The sequence below is a fragment of the Coloeus monedula genome (assembly GCF_965178545.1).
Source record: "Coloeus monedula genome assembly, chromosome: 31".
NCBI lineage: Eukaryota > Metazoa > Chordata > Aves > Passeriformes > Corvidae > Coloeus > Coloeus monedula.
This window is the reverse complement of record NC_138811.1, coordinates 1,789,333-1,795,332: the sequence shown is the minus strand read 5'-3', so window position 1 is coordinate 1,795,332 and position 6,000 is coordinate 1,789,333.

The window sequence follows — 6,000 nt, the reverse complement described above, 5'->3', positions numbered from 1 at the left end:
CCCAGAGGGTTTGGGTGCCCCCCCAGGGGACCTGGGCCCCCCAAAAAGTGGGTGCCCCTCCCTGTTTTTAGGACCCCCTCTCAACCAGGGACCACCCCCAAAATGGGCCCCCCAAAGCACTCCCGGACCCCCCCAGCCCCCCACTATGGGGGTGCCCTGGTGCCCCCCATGACACTAATGCCCCCCCAGGGAGAGGGACGAGGGTGTCCCCCCAGGGGCTTTTTTGGGGGAGTGGGGTAACCTGGGCCCCCCAAAATCTGGCACAGAACCCCCTTCCCCCCCCCCCCATCGTGCCCCCCGGTGCCGATCTGAGCCTGTCACACACTGTCCCCCGTGTCCCCCCCGCACTGACCACCTTGGGGGGGACCCGGCCCTGGCCCTGTGCCCGGGGGGGTCCTGGGGGTGCCCCTCCCCCCCTCCCCTGCCTGGATATTTTTGTATTTTCATGGAAAATGATTTTAACATAAAATAGAGAAATCGGGAGCGGCTGCGGCTGCTGGGGGGGTTGTACAGCCCTTACACACCTCTTACACAGCCCTTACACAACCCTTACACAGCCCTTACACACCCCTTACACAGCCTTTACACACCCTTTACACACCCCTTACACAGCCCTTACACACCCCTTACACATCCTTTACACACCCCTTACACACCCATTACACAGCACTTACACACCTCTTACACACCCTTTACACAACCCTAACACACCTCTTACACACTTCTTACACGGCCCTTACACAGCCCTTACACACCCATTACACACCCCTTACACACCCCTTACACACCCCTTACACAGCCCTTACACAGCTCTTACACACCACTTGCACACCCTTTATGCAGCCCTTGCACACCCCATACACACCCCTTACACACTCCTGACTCAACCTTTACCCTGCCCTCTTACACACCCCTTACACAAGCCCTTACACACCCCTTACACGCCCCTTATATAGCCTTTACACACCCCTTACACACTTCTTACACCCTCCTTAGACACCCCTTCCACACCCATTACATATGCACTACACATCACTTACACAACCCTTACACGCCACTTACACAGCCTTTACACACCCCTTACACACCCCTTACACACCCTTTGCCCGGCCCTTGCACTCCTGTCCCGAGGCGGCGCTGGGGAGTCCCGGCCGTGGCACCGGAGGAGCCGCGTTCCCCCGGCAGCTCCGGCCCCGCCCGGCTCCGCGGGTCCCGGTGCCCCCCGGCGCACGGGCGAGCTCGGCGGTACCGTCGGTAGCCAAGAGGCGAGAAGGGCGTTTTGAGAAGGGAGCGTTTATTGCTGCTGCGCTGCCGGAGGGCGCGGAGGCGAACGCGGACACGGTCCCGAAGCTCTCCCAGTTTTATCCGGGACCAGCGGGGAACTCTGGGGAGGGACGAGGGGGAGAGGCCAAGGGCAACTGGGGAACCCAAACTGGGACAGGTTAACAGAACAGAACGGGCATCCCGGGAGAAGCCCCCTTGGCCACCCCAGCACAAAGTGGCTCCTGTGGCACCAGGGACTCACCTGACTGAGAACTCTCTGTCCCCTGGAATGTCTGTTCACCGGCCACCACAGCCCCGTTCCCGGGAAGCTCCGCTTGGGGGGAGCCCCGTCCCCCCCATGCCTGGATTTGTGTCACCTGGAGGAGCCGAGCCCCCGCATGTGTCACCTGGGAATGTCACTGTGTGCCCCGCTTGTGTCACCTGTGAGAAAGGGATGATCAGTGCTTGACTCACGTAAGCACAGTTAACTGTTAAGAGACAGCGAATGTTACTCACAAAGCCTGAGCAGCAGGATTCGCCGGCAAGCAGGATTCTTGCCTTGTCCAGGTAAGAGGAACAGGAATTTGAAAACCAGCACAGAGACCGCTGAGTCACCCACGAAGGACTGCGCACGCTGCAGAGAGAAAGGTGAAAAGTGCATTGTGATGAAGAGTACTGATCTTCATCAGAAAGACCCCCGAGGAAGAAGAGGAGCCTTCCTCAGTGCGACCACCAGGGTACACGGCAAATGCGTGGCACCTATGCTAATGACATTAATGACTTCTGAGAAGTAATTTGTGTAACCACTCCCATCCCAAGGAATGTGTTGAATATTCATAAATTTTACACGTCATGCTGGACTGTATGGAGTGCTCTGTGTGTGTCAGGAGGAGCGATCCCCCGCGCAGCCAGCGCCGAATAAAGCAAACACCCGCTTCTCTGACTCTGTCTCTGAAGCGTCTCTTGGCTCGGTTTTGGGAGATTCACCCGGAGCAGCCGTGTCCCCCCGGGCTGTGTCGGGACCTGCTGAAGGTCGGGCACCAAAAGCAGCACCAGGTCAAACCAGTTTGAAGGTGCTCAGGAATTCCCGCAGCTCCAGGACATCCAGCTGCATCCCGCAATTCCCAGCATCGCGGCGGATGCCCCGCAGCGCCTGGCGGTGGTCCTGCCCCGCCGCAAAGCCCCCAGCCCATCATTCCCATCTGAGAAATAAAGACTCGCGAAGTCCCTTTGGAAATGCCCGCGGAAAAGCTGCGCTGTCCGGAGCTTCGGGGCTGCCGGTAGCGCGGCTTCTTGGCCGCTGCTTGCGGATGGGCTTGTGCGCGGCTCCCGAGCTTTGCAGGGAATGTTTCCCCAGGGAATGGGGCATTCCCGTGGCTACTAAAACCCGCCTTTCCCCCACCGCTCCCCGCCTCCCGCTCGGCCCCGGCCGGGCCCATCCCGCCCGGATCGGCTTCTCCTGCACGCGTGAAGTCCCCACGTTCAGATTTATTCCTGCCAGGGCCGCTGTTTCCCGGAATGCGAGGGGGAGCGGGCGGGCCGGGGCTGCCATAAAGGCTGAGCCCAACGCCCGGTGGTGGCAGAGCTGCCACAGCCGGGACAGGGATGGGGAGCAACAACAGCACCCCCGGGGGCTCCACTTGCCCCCCTTGCCCCCCTTGCCCCTCACCTGGGAACTTGAGCGTGCACCGGACGGCTCCTGGTTACGCCAGCCTTGCACGAGGAGCCGGGCAAGGGGCAGGGACCCCGGGAAGGGACCCCGACCCTGGGGAGTGACAGGAACCTGGGCGTTTGGGACGCCGTGGGGCCGGGCTGGAGCGTGTGGGGAAGGGTCTGGGTTGGGTCTAGCCCCCCCTCACCCCCCCACTGTCACTGTCACTGTCGGGTGACAGGCGATGATGGGCAGCTCTGAGCGCTTGGGCTGAGCAGTTCCTGGGGAAAAGGAAACTCCAGCAGTGGGAGATGGTGGCCACCAACTCATCCACCCGCGAGTCATCGCCCCCTGCTCAGGACACACCCCAGCAGTGGCTCCCAGGGGGGGAAGAGCTGCATCCCGGGATAATTCGCATGGGAAGGGGAGGTAGAACCAGCAAATCGGGATATTAATTAATCAGAAGTTCTGCCAGCTGTAACCGATGAGCGCTGATGCCTTTGCTCGTTAAAATGTCACAATCGTGCAAAGCTTTGCTGAAGGGGGAGTGGGGACCGGCCTTTGGGGGAACCCCGGCTCCTGCTCTACAGGAACGGGACTAAACCCTGGAAATGCCTCTCCTCGGGGTGTGCCTTGGCCCTGCACCCCGGGAAGGAGCCCACGGGCGGGACAGCAGCTCCTGGAGACCCACGAGGGGTGGCCGTAGTGCCCTGCCCAGATCGAGTGACCGCTCCAGGCGATCCGGGGACGAGCAGTGACTCCACGGCACGATGCATTCTCGAGGCTCCTCCTGGAGCAGACCCTGAACTTCCCGTGCCCCCTGCCCCCCAAAACCCCGTCTGGAGAGGGCGTGGGAGGGTTTGACTCGAGGGGACCCTGTCGGGTCTTGGGGGGACCCTGCAGGCACCTCCTCAAGCACCCCCTGGCTTGGGGGGGTCTTGGTGTCCTCACCCCCCACCTCCATCCTGGGGCTCTGAGGGCCTCGGGGCTTCCCTGTCCCCATCTCTGTGCTCTGGGTGGTCTCGGGGTGTCCTCCAGGTTGGGAACGGCCAAAGCAGCCACAGGATTTGGGGGTTGGGCTCCGCAGGATGTTTTGTGTCTCCTCTTGGGTGCCGTGTCCGGGTTTCGGGTCCTTTGCTCGCGTGATTTCCCTGAGTCGGTGGTGGGAAAAGCTGGGTGTAGGGGTTTGTAGGGAACAGAGGAGTAAAAACTTCTGCAGTTAGGGGAGGATTTGATTTACAGCCATGGAAGAAGCTTGGTTTGGTACAATTGACAGCGATTTATAGACCTTAAGCACAAGTGTTTCTATAGCTATAAGAAAATTGGTGTTATGGTGAAGGGTTTTAAGTATAATAATGTGATTTTATAGGTTAAATTAAGAATTTAAATGTTGTAAAAGTAGTCTCTGTGTGAACATGACAGGCTATTGGGTAAGACACAACTGCACTGCAGGGACAAAGTATTAAAACGATAGTTCGTAAAGTCAAAACAGGGTTTTGTTTTAAGTGCCTATTGGATTAGAAAGTTATAAATTGCTGTGTAGCCCTTGTCTTATGACTATTTCTTGTTACGGTGACTTGTTACTCAATCTCACACCTCCGAGACTGATGCTTGTTTGTTATTTGAAGTAATAAATCATGTATAACTGCGATAGTCCCATCTCTCTTTAATAAGAACTCCGACGATGGGGAAGCGGCACCAAATTAGGCACCAGTAGGGGTTGCCTTGGGACGGTGGATGAAACATTGGGAATTTCGGTGCTGGCAGGGGTTCTGCAGCTTCCATAGAAATTCCCCTTTGCTCTGCCCTCGATGAATCCGAAAGAGCCGGAGTCAATTTGGGGTGAGCCCAAGACACAAGAGAGATTGAAAAGATGTGGGGGAGCCGGGGACTGACCCTGGGAGTGAACTGGGAGTGAACTGGGAGCACTGAGGAGAGCCTGGGAGTGACACGGGGATGGCACTGGAAGCACTGCGGGGAGAGACTGGGATGGCGCTGCAGGGAGCAACGCTGCGTCCACCAGGATTGAACTGGGAGTCAGCTGGGAGCACTGGTTGGAATTGGGAGCAGGGAGGGGAACCAGGGCGTCCTACTGGGAGCTCTGAAGAGAGCTGGGAACACTGGGAGGGGGCACTGGGAGCACTGGACACCCCATCATGTGTCCCAGTTGCTCGAGTCCAGCTCCCCCCGGCTGGGCAGGTGGGGAGGGGTCGGGGGGACCCCGTGGTTTTCGGGTGCCCCCAGCAGTGAGGGTTTGATTGACAGCTGTGGGGGAACGGGCGGGGGGAGATGCAGGGGGGTGTCCATGTAGGGGATTCGGGGTGTGCTGGGAACGGGAGACGCCGGGAATGAGGTACCCCGGGAATGGAGGGACCCCGGGAGTAATGGATCCCGGGAATAAGGAATGGATGGGGCACCCGGGCGACCCAGGGGCGATCCCGGGGGGTTCCCGGGGGAATTCCCAGGGATTCCCTGTCCCCGTCCCCGCCGCGCTCCCTCGGTCACGTTCGCGTCACCCAAACGGCGCCTCCGGGATCTGCCCAGCGACAGATGACGTCACAAACGCCGCTGGCTACCATTGGCCGATGGGCGGCGGCGGCGCCAATCGCGAGCAGGGGCGGGGCCGGGCGGAGCCTCGCGGTGGCTCCGGCGCTGGGTCTGGGGGCGCTCCGGGGGCTCCTGGGGGGGCTCCTGGGGGGCAGCGGGACCCCCCGGCACCGGAACCCCCCTGAACTCCCCATTCCCGGCCACGGGGACCCTCGGCAGCCGCTTTTCTGGCACTGGGAGCCGCCTGCACCGCCTTCCATGAACATCCTGCCTCCCGTGCACGCTGAGCCCCGACTTATCTCGCCGGGGACCCCCTGGCACCTCCAGCCTCCTGCCATGGGACCCCTTGAACCTCGCAGTCGCCTCCCATGGGACCCACTGCAGCCCCCAATGTGCGCCTCTCCACCAAACCGCAAACCCTGTGGCTGCTTTGGCTGTTCCCAACCTGGAGGGGACCCGGAGCCCACCCGGAGCACAGAGATGAAGCCAAGCTCGAGGAGAGGCATTCGCAGCTTTTATTCTTGTTAGCGCACAGCAGG